General features: G+C 42.1%; 1 long non-coding RNA gene across 5 annotated transcripts in view; it reads left to right on the forward strand.

The window, feature by feature from the left end:
- The window catches only part of LOC132681234 (uncharacterized), a 52,721-nt gene extending 29,972 nt beyond the window's left edge, over positions 1–22,749 (forward strand). The window contains exons 1-3 of one of the 5 annotated variants that reach the window (XR_013554053.2): positions 20,495–20,564; positions 22,254–22,329; positions 22,447–22,739. This is a non-coding gene — a long non-coding RNA (uncharacterized LOC132681234). The other 4 variants (XR_013554052.1, XR_013554055.2, XR_013554056.1 and 1 more) reach the window with 4 other exon arrangements.
- The last annotated feature ends 579 nt before the right edge of the window (positions 22,750–23,328 follow it).

The following is a 23,328-nucleotide window of genomic DNA, read 5'->3' on the forward strand; positions in this document are numbered from 1 at the left end:
AATGTACTCCTCAGTCTTTGTCATAAATATTCAGAGTGTTTTCAGATAACGTTTATCATCTTGTATTGCTATATTTCAGAAAAATATTGAAAGAACATGAATTTGTGACCTACAAAAGTTTAGTATTTTCTTATGGAGAATTAAAAAGAGAATGTATTTACTAACCCAGAAGAACAGGTTTAGCACAGTGCCCAGCATATATCTGATGATCAATCATTATGTGTTAAATGAGTAATGTCTTAAGAGAGTCTAAACAAGAAAAAAAATGTGGTTTAGAAAATCATCATGGATGAGGCTAGCCTGAAAGACTTAAACACAATAGTTATTAAGCGGTCATTATGGTGAAGAGGGCCAAGGATGTGCTTTGAAACCAGTTAAACTGGCTTTGTTTCCTGGAGATGTCCCTATCCAATGTATTACATTTGCAAATCATGAAAAATCTTCAAGCTTGAGTTTTTTCATCTGTAAAATAGGGATAACATTTCCCTTGCACAGTATTGGTAAGGATTACATGGCAAGTGCTCAAAAAAATTAGTTATAAGTATTTCATGGGCATTAGATAACTATTGCCTTTGCTTTTATTACTTTTTTAAAAATTTAAATCCAAGTTAGTTAGCATATAGTGTAATAATTTCAGGAACAGAATTTAGTAATTCATCATGTTGGGAGTTTTCTGATTACTGATTCAATTTCATTGCTGGTTATTGGTCTGTTCAAGTTTTATATTTCTTCCTATTTCCATTTTGGTAATTTATATGTTTCTAGGAATTTATCCATTTCTTTTAGGTTGTCCAGTTTTTTGGCATATAATTTTTCATAATATTCCCTTATAATTGCTTGTATTTCTGTGGTGTTGGTTGTTATTTCTCTCATTTATGATTTTATTAATTTGGGTCCTTTCTCTTTTCTTTTTGTTAAGTCTGGCTAGAGGTTTATCAATTCTGTTAATTTTTTCAAAGAACCAGCTGCTGGTTTCATTGATTGCTTCTAGTTGTCTGTCTTTCTTTCTTTCTTTCTTTCTTTCTTTCTTTCTTTCATTCATTCATTTCTGTATCATTTATTTCTTCTCTAATGTTTATAATCTTTATTATTTCCTTCCTTCTTCTGGCTTTAGACTTCATTTGTTGTTCTTTCTCTAGCTCCTTTAGGTGTAACGTTAGGTTGTTTGAAATGTTTCTTGCTTCTTAAGGTTGGCCTGTATTGGTATATACTTCCCTTTTAGGATCACTTTTGCTGCATCACCAAATTTTGATTGTTGTATTTTCATTCTTATTTGTTTACATGTATTTTTAAAATTTCTTTTTTTATTTCCTGATTGACCCATTCCTTGTTTAGAACAATGTTTAACCTCTATGTATTTGTGGCCTTTCCAGATTTTTTCTTGTGGTTGACTTCTAGTTTCATAATGTTGTGGTCACAAAAGGTGCATAGCATGACTTCAATCATTTTGTATTTATTGAGGTCTGTTTTGTGGCCTAATATGTGACCTATTTTGGAGAATCTTTCAGTCACACTTGGAACAATGTATGTTCTGTTTTAGAATGGAATGTTCTATCTGGTCCAGTGTATCATTCAAAGACATTGTTTCCTTGCTTATTTTCTGTTTACATGATATGTCCATTGATGTAAGTGAGGTGTAAAAGACACATACTATTATTGTATCATTAATGGTTAGTTCATCCATGTTACTGTTTTATATATTTGGGGTGCATAAATATTTACAATTGCTACATCTTCTTGTTGGATTGTCCCCTTTATTATTATATAGTACCTTCTTTGCCTCCTGTTACAGTCTTTGTTTAAAGTCTAGTTTGTCTCATATAAGTATTGCTACTCTGGCTTTCTTTTGACACCCATTTGCATGATAAATGTTTCTTCATCCCATCACTTTCCAACTGCAGGTGTTTTTAGGTCTAAAATGAGTCTCTGGTAGGCATATAGAGAATCATATAGATGATTCTTGTTTTTTTAACCCACTCTGTCACCCTATGTCTTTTGATTGGAGCACTGAGTCCATTTATATCCAAAGTAATTATTGATAGATATGTACTTATTGACATTTTATTACTTGTGGTTATTTCTGGAGATTCTCTCTTACTCTTTGTCTTTCATGTTTTGCTGATATTTTTAGCAGCATATTTGGATTTCTCTTTATTCTTTGTATGTTTATTAGTGATTGTTGATAAATGGTTACCAGTTGGTTTATATATAACCTCTTCTGCAAATAACAGTCTATATTAAGTTGATGGTCATTCAGTTTGAACCCATTATTTTCTCCTCTCCTCCCCACGTTTTAGGTATATGTTATTATATTCTATATCTTTGTGTGTGTTTGTGTGCATCAGAGAGAGAGACAGAGAGAGAGACAGAGAGAGAGAGAGAGAGAGAGACAGTTCCTTTACTCATTTTTACAGAAATATTAAGTGTTGCTGCTTTTATGTTTCTTGCCTTTATACTGTCACTTTTGGTGTCTTTTTTCCACTCAAAGAGTCCCCTTAAATATTTCTTGCAGTGCCGATTCAGTGGTCACAAGCTCCCTTAGTTTTCATTTGTCTGGGAAACTCTTTATCTCTCCTTATGTTCTGAATGATAGCTTTGCTGGAGACAGTATGGGTGGCTACAAATTTTTCCCATTCAGCACTTTGAATATATCATGCCACTTCCCCGTGGCTTACCAAGTTTCTGTTGAAAAATATCCAGCTAGCCTTATGGGTTTTCCCTTGTAAGTTAATGACTTCTTCTGTCTTGTTGCTTTTAAGATTTTTGTCTTTACCAGTATATTTTGCAAATTTAATTACAATATGTCTTGGTGTGTGCCTGCTTTTGTTGATGGTAATGGGAGTTCTCTGTGCCTCTTGGATCTGGATGTCTGTTTCCTTCCTCAGATTATGGAAGTTTTCAGTAATTCTTTCTTCAAATAAATTTTCTGCCTCCTTTTCTTTCTCTTCTTCTGGGACTCTTATCATACAAATGTTATTATATTTGACGGAGTCACTGAGTTCTCTAAGTCTATTCTCCTACTGCATAATTTTTTCTCTCTTTTGTCAAACTTCATTGTTTTCAATTACTTCATCTTCTAAGTTATTATTTCATTCCTCTGCTTCTTCCAGCCTGCTGTTCATTGCAACAAGGGTGTTTCTAATCTCATTTATTACATTCTTTAGCTTGGATTCTTTTTTAAGTCTTTTATCTCTGTGGTAAGGGTCTCACTGATGTCTTCTTTTCTAAAGCACAGTGAGTATCCTTATGATCATTGCTTTAAATTGTCCATCAGGCATGTTACTTATATCTGTTTTGCTTAGATATGTGGCCATAGCCTTATCCTGTTCTTTCATTTGGGATAAATTCCTCTTTGTATTTTGTCTAAGTCTCTGCCTTCTTCTCAGTATTAGAAAAGCCAGTTATGTTTCCTGATCTTGAAAGTAATAACCTTATGAAGAAGAGGTCATATAATGCCCACAGCCTGGCACTTTCAGGGAGTGTCTCCAGTGTGTGCTGTGTGTGCTCTGCTATTGTGTTCTGGCTGTTCCATCCTTTAGGCCAGTCATTTGCCTGCTGTGGGTAGTGTTTGTTTCCTGGCCTGAATGTGGTGAGTTTTAGCTAGGGGCGCTCTGGTCTGCTTGTGAAATGAGACCTGTCACCACGTCCAACAGAAGTGAGGCCCTGCAAGACCACCACACTGGGACTGAGGTAAGTGTGACTGAGAAGGGCAGTTCCACTGGAGTGTGGGGGTGGGGAGAGGCAGGGCCTTGGTGTAATCAAGTTAGGCATCCAGTGTCAGTGCTGCACTGCTTTCTGCAGTTGGCTCTGTGTTTATGCTGAGGGGCAGGGGAGGGAGATGGTGAAGGCCAGCTCCTTTGTTCCTGGAGAAGTGTCTTCATGAATGTTGCCTCTTAGGAACACACTCTTGGAAGAGCAAATAATCTCCCCAGTGTGTGCTCCAAGTGCTCTTCAGATCACTGTTTCCATGCTGTCTGTCCTCAGGTTGTCTGCCTGCCTTCTCTTCAGAAGCAGGGCAGTGCTCTCAGTGTTCTGTCCCAGCCAAGTCCACTGAACTTTACAACTCTAGGCTTTAAGCTCTGCTGGTTGCAAGAACTCATTAAATTCAGCCCCTCTCATCTTCCAAGCCAATAGCTTTGGGAAAATATTCTCCTTGAGCATTCCCCTATGTGATCTTCTCTGTCTCACCCTCTCCACAACCATGGCCCCTGCCCCTCCACAACAGCTGTGATCTGTTTCCCTCTTAAACCATTCCCTGCACTTCCTACCTTCTTCAATGTGGCCTCTTCTCTCCCTTTAATTGTAAATTTTTTTCTGTCAGTCTTCAGGTTGATTTCTAGTGTATTTAGGATGATCTGATATCTAGTTATCTAGTTGTGTTTTTAGGACAAGGTGAGCCTAGGGTCCTCCTACCTTGCTATTTTCCTGCTCCGTGTTACCTACTTTAAACTTTTCTTGCCTATATTCTCTGCTTTGCCATTTTTTCCTAAGGGATGTTAGTCTTTTCTTATTGACATATTAGAACTTTTGTATATTCAGAATATTGATTCTTTGTCTTATGTAATGCAAAATGATCTCATTTAAATACAGTTTTCATAAAGTTGGTCTATAACTTTAATTTTTCTCTTCCTACTAGATTTGTGCAATTCTGGCACATTAAATACAGACTCTGTAAAATACCTGTTGCTTTTTGCCCTGCACATATTTTCTTCATGTGTATAGTGTTGTATTCTACATCTTTAAGTTGCTTACATCCTGAGGTGCTCCTCAATGATGAGAAGGAATTTATGAACTTAGACTTCTAGGTGAAAAGAGAACAACTTCCAGTTTTATAACTATCTGAAAAAAAAATGTCTATTCTCCACCTGTGCCCAAGGCTCTACCTTCTAATCATAAGATTAGTCTTTCTGGCATAGGCAGCCTCAAGTCAAAGTCATCTTGTTAGTGTAAATTCAGTTATAGTCTTGAGGGGCTCATCATGAATAATAAAGACATTTCTAACCTTAGGGAAATTCCAAAGATTTAGAGGTTACCTCTCACTAACTAGAAAGACCAGCCACTTTTTTATTATACAACAATGACATAGTTTCTAGTGTACTACACCCCTCACTTCAGAAACAAAATGACCTGACTCAGTTGAACACCTACCTTTTAAAAGAATGATTAAGAAGTAAATCTTATGGGAAAATATGAGTGTGGGTCTGTACTTCAAATCGAGCTTTGGTATAGAATAGATTCATAGTCTTAGCTTTATGTAAGAGGCTTCCTGCTGGTTGATCCTCCCAAGCACATATTCTGAAATCTCATCAAACTGTTAATTTCCTTCCTGTGAACCCTCCCCCCCCCCCCCCCCCCGTCTTGTTAACCAGCCCCTGGGCATTTTCCAATGGAAAATGGAGTTGTTGGCTTTCCCTGGCTCCTGTTTATAGTCCAGTGAATTGGAAGATGAATCAAGTAATTACCATTTTCCATACTGATAGAATACAGGTGGAGGATTAAAAGCAGGAGAATGTCAAGTGGTCCATTCAGGTCCGCTGGGATCAGTGGATAGGGAGAAAAAAACTGAAAATGAGAAAGTTGCAGAGACCAAAACAGCTGAAGACACAACATTAAATAGAAGCTGTCTTAATGAGAATGTGTCAACTCAGCCAACAAGATGTCAGCAGATGGGATGCACCTGTCCCTAGAGAGCCTCACAAAGCAAAATCAAGCACCAGAGCCCAAAATTAAAACAGGAAAACCAAATCAGACTTCTCAGATATACTTCAACAAATAGTCTTGGCTCACAGACAACAACAGGTGTTGCTCAGGTGGGGTGTACTTAACATTTCCTCACACCTCTACATTCTGGGGAGGAGCCTCAGAAGAATTTGGAGCCTCAGGGAATTTTAGAGTCTGCTTCTTTGGTCATTCTTGGAGTGATTGATTTTCACCACCAACATTCACTCATTTGTTTAAATTAAGTCAGATTGCTTTGACAGTAAAGAACAGCTGGACTTAGAATGGCCCAAGTCTCTTGAGTCTGCTTTGCAAGAGGATAATTTTAACTCAGGTGATGAATTCACTAGAATTTTTGGAAGATGAAGAGAGCAAACCTGGTAGAGTCTTTTTCCTAGGTGTTGTTAAAGGCAGATCTCTTCCTGGAACTCTTAGAACAAATTAGTTAGGAGATGGGTTCACTGGTATTTCATATCAACCATGTTAATTTTACTGAAGCCCCAGTACATTGTGCAAATGTTGACTAAGCTTTTGCTATCTAGGGAAGGAGCTAGAGGAGGGAAGCTGGTGAAGAAAAAGTTTCAACTTGAGGTTAATAACCTGATCATTCAGAACTCTCCCAAGTATGTCTGTATAAATTATCTACTTGCATCAAGGAATTGCCTTTTGGAGGATTCCATGATGTGAGTAATGGCCTCCCTCTCCACAACCCTCTTGCAGAAGTGCTGCTCCTGGGACTGTGTGCAGATACAAGGGAAAAGGTTATACCAGAAATATTCCATTTATGTTTCTAAATTTTTTTTTAACGTTTATTTATTTTTGAGACAGAGAGAGACAGAGCATGAATGGGGGAAGGGAAGAGAGAGAGGGAGACACAGAATTGGAAGCAGGCTCCAGGCTCTTAGCCATCAGCCCAGAGCCCGACATGGGTCTTGAACTCACGGACTGCGAGATCGTGACCTGAGCTGAAGTCGGACGCCCAACCGACTGAGCCACCCAGGCACCCCTCCATTTATGTTTCTAAAGAAAGACATTCCAGGGACAAGTTTATGGTTTCTGAGTTGCTGCTCATCAAGACAGAAGCCAACAGTGACTTAAGGAGAGAAGCTGAAACAATAAGCAATAGCCAAAATCAGAGCAGAGGGTGGGGAAGTCTTCCCACCCAGATTTGTAACTCCTTTCACTCCAACTATTATCTCTGTAGCTTCAACAAAAGCTTTCCTTTGCCCACCACTACCCCATGTCCATATTCCCCACCCTTCAAGTATGTGGAACCTCTTGTAAACCCTGGGATCTTAACAGTCCCGAGAGGTTTCAAAATTACTGTTGGAAGAGGCATGCTGTTCCTTGGCTTTTCAAGTTGCTAAGTTACAAAGATCAATGCTGTGAAGAAATGAAAAAAAAAAAAAAATAGGTGGAGGTGGTAGACTGGCCTTCAGACTATGTTGATATCCCCAGGGGGTCCCAGAAGCAGATTTGACAGCAAGTAATGGAAAAGATAAGAGGAACTTTTTGATATACTTAAGAGTGCCCTGGGTGGAGGGCCTCAGGTTTCCAAGCCAGACCAACCCCAGGAAAAGATGTGGAGGAACCAGCCAGACCTTTGTGGCTCCCACTTTTCTCCATGCTTGTTCCTTCTCCTTTTTTTTTCCAAAAATTATTCCACTGGGGAACTGTGTGAGTGATGGTGGCTGCTGCACTACCTCTCCAGAAGAACTTGGGGGTCAATCCTTTAATTAAAAAAAAAAAAGGTACGTCTAGCCTTTGCATTTTTAGTTTTAGTAGGTGATGGGGACATATTTGAAACAGGCTATGGAGAACAGAGATATGTAACCATTTGTTCATTCAATGAATAATTTTTGAGTACCTATTACAGTCTGGACTCTGATAAGGACCAGATGGAACGTCCTTTATGCCATTTGGGTCTTAAAACATCAGTGCTATGGCTGGTTTCCTCCTAAATAACTTAAAGGCAATATTCACCACTCCAAATGTAGATTTCTAGATCTCTTTCCTGATTTCCATACACATTCCTCCACTTGCTTATTAATCAGTTCTACTCAGATGTCCTATGGGCACCTCAAATTCCACATGTTCAGAGTCAAGCTCAATGTCTTCCTTGGAAACTTGCTCCTCCTCCTCCTGTGTCCCATGCAGCATTGGACATCTTTTCTCCACCTACTTCCTTACTGAAGCCAACAAGCTGAGCATCATTCCTGAAGATCATTCCTTGCTTAATCTTTCAAACCAATCACCAAGTCCTGACTATTTTAACACCTACAGAAAAGCAAGATTTGCCATGTGTTTGGGTCAAAATTGGCCAAAGGCTGGCTTGCTTGCTTTCTTTCTTTCTTTTTAATGTTTATCTATTTATTTTGAGTAGGGAGGGGCAGAAAGAGAGGGAGAGAGAATCCCAAGCAGGCTCCATGCTGTCAGCACAGAGCCCCACTTGGGGCTCCATCTCACAAACCATGAGATCATGAGCTGAGTCGAAATAAAGAGTCAAAAGTTCAGGGGCACCTGGGTGGCTCAGTAGGTTGAGCAGCCAACTCTTGATTTCATCTCAGGTTATGATCTGTCGAGAGACTGAGCCCCTTAACAGGCTCTGCTCTGAGCATGAGACCTGATTGGGATTCTCTCTCTCTGCCCCTCCCCAGCTCCCATGCATTCTCTCTCTCAAAATAAATAAACATTAAAAAAAAAAAGTCAAAAGTCAGAAGCTTAACCAACTGAGCCACCCAGCTGCCCTAGGCATGCTTTAATTACAAGCACTTTGCAGGGAGAAAACTAGACTAAGGAATCAGGTGCCTTCTATCTAATTCAGTACATCAAATGGATGAATTAATACAATTATTGAGTCCACTTATAACTTAAGCAGGTAAATTCACTTTCCCATAACAATCACATTTATGACTTAAGTAAACCATCTCTTAAATGAATGTATTTTCTATCCTCTGAGGTTATCACAAGTCTTTAAATATTACATTTCTAAAAGAATATACTACAAACTTTGTAAATAATTGTTTATCTTGGCAAACCCCTCTTTCTCACTGAAAATCCCAACCTTGGAGAGGAAAGGCATCATAAGTCAAGATACAGAGGATGTGTATTTTAATCTTATTTGAGACCTTTTTCCTACCTAGATAATTTTTTCATCTTACTCTTATTGTTGCTAGAGTGCAAATATGGAATATTCTTTAAGTTAAAAGCAGAATTAAGTTTATTCTGCAAATTTAGCAGATAAAGAGTTTTCCACAAACACAAATAATACTGACACTTTACTGATTCCTCACCCAGATTTCTCATAAATTCACAGACATAAGTTCTAAATATTTACAGAAATTTGTCTGAGAGTGCCCTTCCCCTCCCCTTCTGCTTCCCAACTTGTCTTTGGTAAAGCCTTCCCCAGTTTCCAACCCAGAATTAATCTCCCTCTGTGCAGCTTCCAGAGAACTTTAGATTCCCACCACCATAATTAAAATATATTATGTATTTATTTGCTGATGAATGTCCCATCTAGATTGCAAGTTTCCTTAGATCAGGGTTCAAATTCCTTTACATGCAGCAAGTACTTAATAAATGCCTATTTAATGCAGAGATTAATTCCAGTATTATTTCATATGGTGAAAAGGAGCAATGAATTCCAGAAAGAGCAGGAAGTAGAAGTGGTGAAATTGATCTTTTTTTTTTTTTTTTTTTAATTTACATCCAAATTAGTTAGCATATAGTACAACAATGATTTCGGGAGTAGATTCCTTAATGCCCCTTACCCATTTAGCCCATCCCCCCTCTCACAACCCCTCCCATAACCCTCAGTTTGTTCTGCAAATTTATGAGTCTCTTCTGTTTTGTCCCCTTCCCTGTTTTTATATTATTTTTGTTTCCCTTCCCTTATGTTCATCTGTTTTGTCTCTTCAAGTCCTCATATGAGCGAAGTCATGATTTTTGTCTTTCTCTAATTTCACTTAGCATAATACCCTCCGGTTCCATCCACGTAGTTGCAAATGGCAAGATTTCATTCTTTTTGATTGCCGAGTAATACTCTACTGTATATGTGTGTGTGTATATATATACACACACACACACACACACCACATCTTCTTTATCCATTCATCCAATGATGGACATTTGGGCTCTTTCCATACTTCGGCCATTGTTGATAGTGCTGCTATAAACATGGGGGTGCACATGTCCCTTCGAAACAGCACACCTGTATCCCGTGGATAAATGCCTAGTAGTGCAATTGCTGGGTTGTAGGGTAATTCTATTTTTAGTCTTTTGAGGAACCTCCATACTGTTTTCCAGAGTGGCTGCACCAACTTGCATTCCCAAGAATATTCTTTTTTTTTAATGTTTATTTATTTTTGACAGGGCGGAGGCGGTGAGAGAAGAGAGAGAGGGAGACACAGAATCCAAAATAAGACCCAGGCTCTGAGCTGTCAGCACAGAGCCTGATACGAGGCTTGAACTCACAAACCAAGAGATCATGACCTGAACCAAAGTTGGATGCTTAACCGACTGAGCCACCCAGGCGCTCCAGTTCTGGGAAATCTAAGATTCAGACATTGGCAGATCCAGTGTCTGGTGAGGCCCCACTTCCTGGTTCATAGACAAACATCTTCTTGCTATGTCCTCACATGGTGGAAGGGATAAGGGAGCTCTCTTGGGTCTCTTTTATAAGGGCACTAATCTCATTCATGAGAGCTCCACCCTCATGACATAAATCACTTCCCAAACTCAAGCTCACCATCTCCCAATGCAACACCTTGGAGATTAGGTTTCAACATACGAAATTTGGGGGTACACAAATATTCTGTCTATAGCACTTCTCTTTATAGGGCTTCTCATAAAATACTATGGTGACCTGAATTTTTTAATTTTACCTGAGGTTAATCAAAGTTGAAGACAGTATTTCCTAAAATTCTCTTTCATCTATCTTCTTTCTCACCATCTCCACTGTCATTGCCTGAGTTTAGACCTCATCAAAATTTGCCCAGAGGACTGACCAACAAACCCTAAGGGGTAACCCCTATCCAGTCTGCTACCTTCCCAACCATTCCCTGTATTCCATGACATTTCTGATGTGTGCCAATATGCTTTTGTAATTCTTCTGCTTAAAACTAGTTATGGGTTTCCTTTTGCTCACAGATTAAACCAAAACTCTTTAGAGTGGCACAAGAGACCCTGTGAAGAAATGAAGTGCACTGAAGGCCTTTGATATTGTGCTTTACAGTAAGAAATACATATTTGGTCTTTGTCCCCATTTGTGGCATAGAGCTCCTAAAACCCTTGGAATTTCCTAATAAGAGGGTTAGAGTTGTCTTGATACCTCTAACAAATCCTTTTCAATCACACTTGAATTTATATTAATGAAGTGACTTTTGGAAAGCACAGAAGATGGGGGCTGATTTCCAGAGGAATCAACCAAGCGATTAGACAGTTGGAACCTTCAGTGCCATCCCAATCTCCTGGGAGCGGAGAGGGGCTAAAGGTAAAATCAATCACCAATTGCCAGTGATTTAACCAATTGTGTCTGTGTAATGAAGACTCCATAAAAGTCCAAAAAGGATGAGATTGAGAGCTTCCAGGTTCATGAACACATGGAAGTGTTAAGACAATGAATGGTGCACTCAGAGAGGGCATGGAAGCTCCTGCTCTCTTCCCATTCCTTGCCCTACGCCACTCTTCTTTTTGGCTCTTCCTAACATCCTTTTATAATAAACTGTTAAACATAAGTAAACATTTCTCAGGGTTTGGTGATCCACTCTAGTAAATTACTCAAACCTGAGGAGAGAATTGTAGAAATCTCCAATCTATATAGCTCATCAATTAGAAACCCAGGTGACATTCTGGACTTGCAATTGGCATCTGAGGTTGGGGACAGTCTTGTAGGACTGAGCTCTATCTCTGGGTAGATAGTGTCAGAATTGATTTAATTGCTTGATGGTATGGGCAAAGACACACATGATGGATCCTTCTCTGAAATATTTTTCCATATCATTCAGAATTCAAAAAGAAAAACAAATCACTGTAGATATTTTAAGCAGAAAAGGATTTAATATATAACTAGGTGTTTATTGGGGTGCCTGGGTGGCTCAACTGGTTATGCGTCCAATTCTTGATTTTGGCTCAGGTCAGCATCCCAGGGTTATGGAATTGAGCCCCACATTGGACTTTGCATTGAGCGTGGAGCGTGCTTAAGATTCTCTCTCAGGGCACCTTAGTGGTTCAGTTGGTTGAGTCTGACTTTTGCTCAGGTCATGATCTCATAGTTCATGAGTGTGAGCTCTGCATCAGACTCTGTGCTGACAGCTCAGAGCCTGGAGCCTGCTTGGGATTCTGTGTCTCCCTTTCTCTCTGTCTCTCTCTCTGTCTCTGTCTCTCTCTCTCTCAAAAATAAACGTTAAAAAAATTTAAAAGATTCTCTCTTTGTGCTTTTCTCCCCTGCTCATGTACTCTCTCTCTAAAAATAAAGATAAAGAAATTAGGAGTTTATTAAAGTTGGAAGGGCTTGAGATATAGGTGAATCTCCAAGAATGACATCACAAACTGGCCTGCCAGGGAAGATGATACCTTTGCCAAAATTAGGAAGGTAGGGAATTAGAACACACTATTATGACTACAATCTTGGTGTTAGGAAGCTGCTGCTACTACCATGACAACTGAAGAACCACGAAGCTAGCAACTAAATGCTGGAATGCTGTTGCAGAAAAGCTCCACAACTTTGGTGGAAAATAGCCAAAAGCATCAGCCTCTGCCTCAGTTTCACGTCCTAATTCTTGAGTGGTATATGTAATTGGTGGAACTTAATTTGCATCCAGACCTCTGGACGCAAGGGAATCTCGGGAAGTAGTCTTTGGCTGTCCAGAAGACAAATAAAACAGAAAGTAGGAATGGATGCTAATTGTTCATCTACCATACTCAACACACCTTTCTCTTGCCTTCTGTTATTCTTAGATTTTCCTTTATTATCCAGGGTTTCTGCTCTCTTCCCTCTGTCCACAGCTCACCAACTTCACAATCTCTAACTTTGTGGTACCTCATCTACTACCTGTTCCTGACATGTTTTTGTTACTCAAGACTCACACCTACTTCTTCTCACTCTATATTCTCTTTCAGGACAACTTCATGCATCAATATATAAAAATTCCAAAACCATAATTTCCAGCCAGGCTTATTTCACACACAGTACCCATATATCCAATTGCCTACTGAATCTCTGTGTAAATATGTAATAGGCACCTGAAGCTCAACACATTTGAAACCAAACTGGTCATATCATATCCTCAAAGCTGCTCTGTCTCCTGATTTCCCTTATTAAATGGTGACATAATCTGTCTTATTTCCTGAGCAAGGAACCTAGAAGTCATTGTGGACTCCTCCTTCTTCCTACTTCCCATGTCTAGTCAATCACCAAGTGTTGAAAATTGTACTCATTAAATATCTCTCATATCCACCCATTCCTATTATCTCCAACTTCAACTCCTGCAAGGGCACCTTAACTGTTTTCTTGTTTCCTATATTCTTTTCCTTCAATCCGTCCTCCCTACTGTATTCAGCAAGCCTTGGTCCAAAAAATACATAAAATCTCTTAAGACCCTTATAGTTCTCCATATCCTTATGATGGAGTCCAGAGCCATTAATATGGTTTCCAAGGTCCCCAAATTAATATTCAACTTGTGTTTATGTATATAGCTAGTTACATTGGCTGTTTAAATACTGAAATTCTCCCATAGTTTGGAAATACCTTCCCTACGTCTTCACTAGCTATCAACTAAAGAGTTAATGCTGAATCTGGTCTGACCAGTTGGTTCTTATGCCAGTCTTCTCAAAAGTACAGACTACTGGACACTGTCATTGGCTTCCACCATAGTTGGCTCAATGCCTGTATCTTGGTGCTCCCTTTCCTCTCAAGCCCAGGTGGGTGTTGCTTGGAGATCATTTTGGTTTCTTCAGCACACCAGCCCAATATGCTTCCCAAGTGCTAGTCCTTATGCTGACCAAGTCCTCTAACCAGGGTGTTCCCAAGTCCTGTGGCAGGGAATAACATTGGCCCTGGAAGACATGCTGGCACCCCAGGGTCCTCTGAGGCTGTGGCTAACTACCACAGGGCAGTGTTCCCTCACAGTAACCCTCACTTGGCCACACGTGGGAACTCCAGCCTCCACTGGAATTGGGTTCCCAGATTACGGGGGTGAAAAGTGGGAGAACAAATGGGTGGATGGTAAAAGGTCCCCGCAGGTTGTGGTCAGGTTCCAGGCAGGGTTTCCTCAGGAATGCTTGTCACTCCTGAGATATATGGACTCCCTTAGGAATGGTTTGGAGACCAGTGTGAAATTCATCCCTGTTGAAGTCCTCCTACATTTATTTAAGGCCTTGGTTAAAACCCACCTGATGCCCACCTGTCTTGAGAATTTACAATATTAATTTTATTACTAAAAATGAGTACTAATGCCACTGGTATATTAATTCAGTTGAGGACTATAGATCTCATAATCTCCATTTTATGGGTGAGAAAACTGAAGAACGGAGAGGCTATCTAACACCCAAGTGGCTGAGCCAGGATTCTAAATTCACAGCTCAGTATGTAACTGCCAACTTGAGCCTCTCATCTAGACTGGAGGATTAGGTTAGACTGAAGTATGTTATTCCAGTATACAATTTTCATGAGTTAGTCAATACAGAGTCAATATGAAAATTCTAACACAGTATTATATAGGCTAAGAAATTTTGTTGATTGCTGCCAGTTCAGCAAATGCTGAGAAAAATTCTGCATCCTAAAAAATATCATTTAAGTTAAGTGAATTACCTATCCTCTTACACTGAGCTCTCCCTGTTACTTAATGTCCAGCAACTTAATGGGAAACATCTTTGGAAAAGTTTTATCATGACTGTGGCACATCATTTATGCACTGGTAGGTACAGCAAGCAAAAAAACCGCACATCTACGAAAAATTCGTACTATTATTTAAACCTCTTAGCAAGGAAGAGGTTGAATAATATCTACAATTTAGCCTAGTGAGAGAATAAAATGGAATGCACCTTGGGTGAATGTGATGACTGAGCTGTATTCATGCTCAGTGGTTAAATACGTGCACCTCACTCCTGCACAAGGCCTACACAGCCCTGCCCCACCGTCTCTCAGACCTCCAGCAATGCTGAAAGCTTCAGTTCCTCAGGATTCTCCTTTCTTCTTAAAACATTCTTCTCCCTACAACCTCAATTCTGAGCAACAGCTTAAGAATCACTTCCTTAGGGAGATCTTCCCAGACCTCTGGGATAGATAAAGTCCTCTAATTAGTTACACAATAGCAGAACTCCCTGAACTTTGCCCAGGAAACCTCATCAGTCATTATCATTGTCACTTATCCTGGCCTGTCCTTCTTGTGAGACTATAAGCCCAAAGAGGGCAGGATGACCTTAGCCCTGCTTCCTGCTGCATCTCCAGGGTCCAAGCAGATGCCCCTAAATGAAAGAGTTGCTCCCACAGCTGTCTGTTGAATGGACACCTGTATGTGGTCCCTGTATTTACCTTCAAGTTAGTAGAGTATGTAGATTCTTAAATTTTTATTTTATTTTGAGAGAGAGCACGTAAGCAATGGAGAGGGGTGGGGGGGGGGGGGGAGAGAGAGAGAGAGAGAGAGAGAGAGAGAGAGAGAGAGAGAGAGAATCTTAAGTAGGCTCTATGCTCAACACAGAGCCCGACTCAGGGCTTGATCCCGTGACTCTGGGATCATGACCTGAGCCAAAATCAAGAGTCAGACACTCAACCAACTAAGCCACTCAAGTGCCTCTGTTATTTTTAAATTGACTACTAAAACTTTACAAAAGTTAAACTCAAATGGTTTTTTGAGGGGATTAAAATCAGGATTGGACCTCCAGGTTCTTGCTAGGAGTCTTGCCAAGAGCCTTTCTCTAGGCCTGATTGTTTAATTGACAGAGAAGGACTTCTCATCATTCTTAGATTTTCTTTTATTGTCCAGGGTTGCTGCTCTCTTCCCTCTGCCTAAAACTCATCATCTTCTGAATCTCCATATTTGAGCTTGGGCAGGCCTCTCGTGTTGGTTGGACTGGGGCAGCATTTTGATCAACAGACCTTTGCTTGCTGTTTTGTTTTTTTAAAACATGCAAATATTGTATTTGGTTGATCTGTGATTAAACAATTCTTGAGAGTTAAAGACCTCAGCTTCTTGGTGATCTCATAAAGTTTCCACAGACTGTGTGTCATTCATAACCTAAGGATCTGGAAGGAAACCCAACTTTAAAATGCAGTTCCCAGTGATTTCAGCCTGAAAGGTGATATATCTGTTTTTCTAACATCTCAAAGTCACTGGAATGTGCATTGGCAATATTTCTAGACCAGATTTCTGGGGAACTGGCTCACTTGCCTAAGAGACACAGTTAAGTTAAAGACACTAAAATCTCAATAAGACTCTTGGCTACTCCACTTCAACTACATAGATGCTTCTTTGGAGACTAGCGTATGTATTAGCTGACATAAACAAGCATATGTCCTGGAAGAAAAGTATCATCTATCCAATATTAGAAGCTTCTAAGAGGGTCATTAAGAGTATCATAAACATTGTATGTGTTCAAACCATTGGTTGATATAGCTCAACACTCATTCATTCATTCAACATATTTCATACCTAGGCGCTATCAACTAGGCTCTGAATTAAGCCCACAAGAATTAGACACAATCTCTGTCCAGTTGGGCAAACCATGATAGTGTGTTGGGAGAGGGTTCCACTGGTGAAAGGAGTGATCAGCATTGACCTGGAGGAATCAGGGAGGGGGTGCTACTCAGAAGAGGCTCCATTTAAATTGGGTCTTGAAGAATTCATGGTAGTTTATCAGACTTAGAAGAAAGTGGCAAGGGACACTCAAGACAACAGTGTGGCAAAGGCATAGCATTGAGAAAGAGCACTCCGCATTCCAGAAACATGTAGGAGCTTGATGTGCCTCGAACCCAGGTGTCTCTAGAGGGGCACCAGAAACAGTTCTGAGGGAACATTGTGTCTTCATAGGCTGACCTTAATAACCATTACATCCAATATCCGTGAATTTACCTAGCCTTTTCTTGGACCCATTTTTTATTATTTTCATCTGTAACACCTTAGGGGGCAATGAGTTCCACTTATATGCTACAGGCTGTGTAAAGATGTACTTCCTTTTATTTGTCCTTAAATACTTCCTTAAATGATCACCAGCAGGGTCATTTTTTTCCTCTTGATAATTATAGCATTTTGGTACTCCCACCTAATCCCCAGGCATCACATAGATAAAGAATGAATTTGAAAGGCACCATTGAAATCCTGGCTGGGGTAACTATGCCCACCTAAAAGCCCAAATCTACTCCGCTTACTTCCACCTGACACCCACAGGCTGCATGTTGCTTTTTTGTAACTCTTTCCCTCTCTGATGACCTCCCTTGATGTTACTGTTGTTCTTTTGTTTTAAAAATAAAACCAGAAAATCAATTTATTAATATGCAAGAAGAACTAGATCTGCTACGTGACTCACGGTAGCTGGAAAAGGACATTCTCCCCATGTAGCCAGGAAGCATCTGAGCCTGGGCTGATGGCTAGTAAGGATCTAGATACTGAATGGTGCCAGGTGCTGATAGGCTGTAGTGTCCATCTCCACAATAAGGACACACCTGGCACCTAGACTAGACTGGCCCTGTCTGAGGCTTGCCTGCGCTTGCCCCCAGTGAGGCTTGGGAAGGGCCTTGCCAAGGTGAGATCCTGGAGGGTCACCTGCTTCTGCTCCCATAAAGATACAGATGTTACAGGAAGGGAAAAGTTCTTATAGGTAGAATAAAAGATGGTTTCATAACAATTTCCATCCTGCCCCAGAATCCTCTGGGACCCTGTCCTGAAACAGGGTGCTTTTAGCCAGAGTCATTCTGGAATTTTCAAAGGAAGGGACAGAGAAGTCTAGTCTTAAACAATGCCTGGAATAAACTGTCAGCACCTCATGTTTGACTTTCCTCCTCCTGCTGAGAGAACAGAACTTGCCTGGATCTGCTCTGGGCCCTTTCCTCTTGGTTTTTCCTTTCTTCTTGGCTCACTTCCCCTGGGCAATGCCATACACTCCCCAGGTGGATGGGGAGGCTGAACAAAGAGCACAGGGGCAAGTCTGATCCCAAGAGAAGGAGGGAGGGAGGGAGGGAGGGAGGGAAGGAAGGTGGGTGGACGCAGCTTAGACCAGCCAGCAATGTAAGGGCGTTTGATAGGGCTATGGGGGTATCCTCAAGCCAAGGTGGCATCAGAGGAGTCCTGGCTTCCAAGGAACAGGCTGCCATGATCAGTCGCTGGCTGGGAGTGCCTATGGGAGGCACAGCCTCAACACATGGGGATGGATTTCAGACAGCAGCATCTGGGCCTTGGGCAATTAAATTCCCTCAACTTAGAGATATGTGAGGACCATGCTTTTGGCTGTCATACCTGAAGTCCTTGTCAACTCATCCCCACCTGGCCAGCTTGTGAAACTTCTTCAAGTTTGAAAGTCATATCCTCACAGAAATTGTCCCAAACCTTGGGACTGACCTGGCTTCCCTGTTGTTATAACATATAATTTCACTGTGAGTTCCAGTTTATTATCCAACTCCCTGGATGCACTCTGAACTCCAGGAGGACAAGAACTGTGCCTATATCATTACCAACCACATCCGCAGTACTTGGCAGTACTGGTGCCTGGAAGATACTCTAAGTGTTTGCTGAATGAATGACTGACCGGCCACTGGTGCAGATGAGATAGCTCAAATTGTGCAACAATCTTGGTTTCAGAAAATACGCTTCTTCTGAAATGCACTGTTCTAGATCTAAGCTTCACCTGTATGGGGCATTTTCCATTTCCAGGCTGAGTTTTCAGAGCAGTTGAAGAAACCCCTTGAAGGAAACAGTCTGAGTCAGAGCAATGTTCCTGAGTCACAAGGGTGCAGTTGCCTGACTGCACCTGAGAATCCAGTCTGGACCAAGAGAGGTGGAGAAAAAGGCAGAAAGTGGAAACGTAGGCCCCAGTCCTGCTTTGATCACTGTCTTGCATTTCCTTTCTGAAACCTGTGTTTGTACGGCTTTTCCTCCTTGGGTTAAAAGAGCCCTAAAATACATAATAGACATGAGAATGTGTCAGCAAGTTCTGATGCCAACCCAAACCTGGATTGTATTATGTTGCTATTGTTTATAGACTACATGTCTCAGGATGAGGATCATATGGGGAAAAGTGAGTGAAGGGAAGATGCCGATTAGGATGTTAAGACACTCCAAGATGTTTTGAGGGGAGGTTGTACCTTGGAAAATAGCACAGGGGTTCAGAGAGGCTGAAGTTGCCTAAAGAGAGATTAAAAACTGTCCAACGTGTAAGGAGGGATGTATAAGCCATACGGGTCCATTCACAAGATTTTGCATCAGGTACAAAAATAGGACCCTAATAGGAGCCTGGGTGGCTTAGTCAGTTAAGTGTCCAACTTCTGCTCAGGTCATGATCTCATGGTTTGTGGGTTCGAGCCCTGCATCGGGCTCTGTGCTGACAGCTGAGTCTGGAGTCTGCTTCAGATTCTGTGTCTCCCTCTCTCTCTCGCTCTCTGCCCCTCCCCCATTCGTGCTCCGTGTCTGTCTCTCAAAAATAATAAATAAGTGTTAAAACATTTTAAGAAAAACATAGGACCCTAAAATGATCACGTATTTCCAACTAAGACTCTTCATTGGGAAAAATGGGGGCAGTTCTGTGGTATGAAGTGGCACTTCCTGACAGAAGTCTGTCTATTCATTTAAGATGCTCAGAACTGTGTCCCTCAAGATGTCTAAAAAGCCTCAGCCAAGTTGGCCATGGTCCCAGGAAACATTACACGCTGCTGAGAACCATGTGTGTTGGCGACGGCTGCACTCACGCTCTGTGCACAGACCATTTCAACCTCAGCCCACCAGGGATGACCTTCAGGGGCCCTTCTCTGTTCCCAGAGCACCCACCGGGAGCACCTCAGGACACGAGCACCGTCCTCATGCCGGGAATGAATTGCTGAACGCAGGGAGAGCTGACTTCAAGCCTTGACTTCACCAAGTCAATTCTGTGACCTCATGCTACTTCCTTAAGGACCACTTTTTTGTCTACAAGCAGGGCGGAGCTGCTGCCTCCTCACAGGTTCGCCGTGAGGATTCCAGATAACGTGCGTCATGTTTCTGGCGCACAGCAAAGGCTCAACAAATGAGAATCATTATTACTTACCTTGGTGGGCTGTGTAAAGCAGCCCCGGATTGGGACCCTAGTTTTGCCACTTGGTAGCTTTTGGAGGCTCATTTTCCTTCTTTGTACATAGGGCAAAACACTACTTAACCTTCGGTGGTGGCAGAATTGGAAGAATTAATTTAGCAAAGGCACCTAATCAGGTTCCTGGCACACAGTCGTATGCAATAAAAGTTATCTGTTATGATCATTTGTAGATAAACAGAATGAAAATTCTTGATGCTGGTTTGTACAGAGCAAGTATGTGTAAGCAGAAGAAGCCAATTTGAATTATTCTGTGAGAAATACATTGTCTTCTAAAACAGGTAGCCTTACTTCCCCAGGTTAGACCAGTTCTGAACCTGCGGGGAGCAGAGGCTAGGGACTGGCACAGAGCCCCGAAGGGTCGGCCCCTTTCCGCCAACCTATGGGGTCCTCCTTCATCTGTCCATTTTCCAGGAGACGTTTGCTCCTCCTGCCTCAGGTCCCCTGAGGAGAGCGGGAGCAATAGGTCACCGTTATTTAAACTGCCACAGAATTTTCAGACCATGAGATTCTCGTCTCTCTCCAGTCGGGGTTGGCCCATCCCCAAGAGGGAAGGAAGCCAGGAGGGGGAGGAGGTTATAAAACCATTTTATATCCGTCCTGTTTTTAATTGATTTCACAGCAGGAGAAGAAAAACCAGAATCCTTCCCACATAACCTTTCAATGTGGGAGTCCTCCTCTGGTCGGGAAACCCATCTGGAAAGAGCCGCAGCGGGGCTGCAGGTTCTGTTTTCCTCCCCAAGGTTGGAGCCCTGGCAGCGCCCTCCCTGAGGGGTGCCTCTGTGGGTCCCCTGTGCACCTCCTTTGCACACTCACTTGCAAAGAGGGGGGTAGCCCTGCCTCTTCCCTGGTCTCCAAATGGGACCAAATCTTTCTCCCTTAGGTGCAGCCCATGTGTCAGCTAGGGCCACTAGTCCATGTCATCTAGGTACCTTGGCCCAACTCCACAGCCCATGCCCTGGGGGAGCCAAGTCCTCCTGGGATTCCTGGGTGGGGTTAGGGGTGGCTAACATTATGTAATTACACTTGGTCTTTCTAGTTTTCAGCGTCTTGTTCCAGAAGCATGGCCCTCAAAACAGTGTGTGAAGTATTCTTTGTCAGGGTTTGGTGGTTGTAAAGAATGGCCACATAACACTACAGAGAAAAAAAAGTCAACATGCATGTTTAAGACTTCCATTCCTAGAAGATGGTTTGGCCATCCGGCCATGGGTGTGTGTGTGTGTGTGTGTGTGTGTGTGTGTGTGTATGTGTTGGGGGATTCTCTGTATTTATTAAATGTTTTTAAATATCAACTCTGTCTCTAGGGAGGAGAACTGGGTGACTAAGGGACTAGGAGACAGGGAGACTTTGTATACATTTTTATCCTTTCAAATTTTACACCGTTTACACGTATAACAATTATGTGCCTGTACGTGCAAACATGCACACATATACCATATCCCTTATGCTCTCTCCCTACTCCATGCCCCTATTCCTTTCTCTCTGCAGAGACAATCCTTCAAGCGATAATTTCAAAAAGTCTTCTGTTCCCAATTTACCAATGCCTCAATAGTTCCTTCTACCTGCTCTGAACCCTGACAGAATTTTCCATCAGTCTTAACTATGGTTGGGACCTACTCACAAACTGCCTCATAGTGTAACCTCCTAGCATAACTGCCTGCCTCCTGAAGATAGCCCTCGTCTCTCATCAGTTGCTTAAGCATAGACTGGCAATAGATTCGTTTCTTTGGATCCCTCACAGAACAGAACTGAATCAAAGAGTTAGAGGCGAAGGCACAACTAGACAAGTCTGAAGGACAAGGGCATGGCTAAGACAAAATGCCTTTGGAACCTATAACAAGTATCTGGTTTAAGTTCTTGCTGCTTCCAGAACCAGGTGGAGTTGGTAGCAGTGAAAAGCTGCTTGTCACTGGACTACTACTGTTCTCTCTTCCATTGCAATCAGAAGATCAGTTGGGTCTCTTCCAGGGGATGCATTTTGGACAAAGTCAGATATAGGAACATGTAACCCTATGGACAACTGTGGACTAGGTGTCTGAGGCTAAGACTTTGACAATTTTTTCTTTTTTTAATCAAAAAAAAAAAAAAAAAAGACTAAACAGAAAATATCTTATGAAGCAAATGGTCTTAACCAAACCTTTCTTCTAAATAAGGGAAAAGACAGCAAGTGGGAGGAGAAGGCCAAGGTGGTGAGGAGGGAGGGTGAGAAGACCCCAAGCACCAAGGTCTCTCATTAAAAAGGCGTCTTTCCTGACATCTTACAGGGAAACTACTCCTCCCTTTGGAAGATGGAACCAGAAGAGGAAACCGCCCTACACCTGTAGCTGACCTTTGCAATAGGTACTGGGAGAGGAAGGGGGCCCTGCCTCCCAAAGACCTAGAGGCTTTTAGGGTGCTCCCTGCCCTCACCTGTTTAGCATCAATAGTCATGCCCCTCATTTTGTGCTGCTACCACAGGAAGCTTCAACTCTAAACCTAGGCCTGTGGGAGCTGCCCCAGTTCCAGGCACACAAGGCAAATGGCTGCATCCTTGCTGCCACAGGCCTCCTCAAAATGCATCTTCCAGGAACCGAGAATCCACCCTGCTCCACAAGGAAACATGTGAGCGTCAGCCAGACACCTTCTCCTCCATCATCTCCCACAGTCCTTCCATGTCTAATTCCTGAAACCCAGATGTCTGCTTCAGGAGCCCAAAATAAAGTCTCAACTGTTTCACGGTCAAACCCGCATCTGTCTGGGATTAGCAGAACAGCTACTTTGCACCCCCACGCCACCCCCCACTCCTGTCACCTCCCTCCACCCCCAAGGGTCTCCCTCTTCCATTTCTGGGAATCCCTGAAGATGCTGTGAGGGTGAGCGTGTGTCACTTTATCTACCACTTGAGGCTCCAGTGCTGCGGTCTGGGGCCCCCAGTTCATCTCACGCTGCCTCCCATAACTCGGCTAGCCAGGATGTGCTGTTTTACTAAAGGAACTCGCTTCAAGTGGCAACATGGCACCTCCCCCACCCCCACCCATCACTAACTCCCCAGTCTAGGACAGGTGACAATATGTCCTGGATGTCTGGGGAATAACAGAAGGGGATTGTTGTGTTCCTTGGAGTCACAGGCCCTGGACCCCCAACCTTAAGGCCATGTCTACCTCCTATCAGTCTCCTGTATCTCAATAAGATTATTTAGAAGATATCATGCCAATGCTGAGTGGATCCCCCTCCCCAACCCCTCTCCCCAGAGAACAGGGAGTGTTGCCCCCTACTCCCAGACTCAGGTCTGCTCATGCTGCCTCAGCCCACCTGGCCCTGGGAATCTCCATTTCCTTCAAGAGAAAGCCCCTGAGAAGT

The sequence above is a fragment of the Panthera onca genome, chromosome A1, assembly GCF_046562875.1.
Source record: "Panthera onca isolate mPanOnc1 chromosome A1, mPanOnc1 haplotype 2, whole genome shotgun sequence".
Lineage (NCBI taxonomy): Eukaryota > Metazoa > Chordata > Mammalia > Carnivora > Felidae > Panthera > Panthera onca.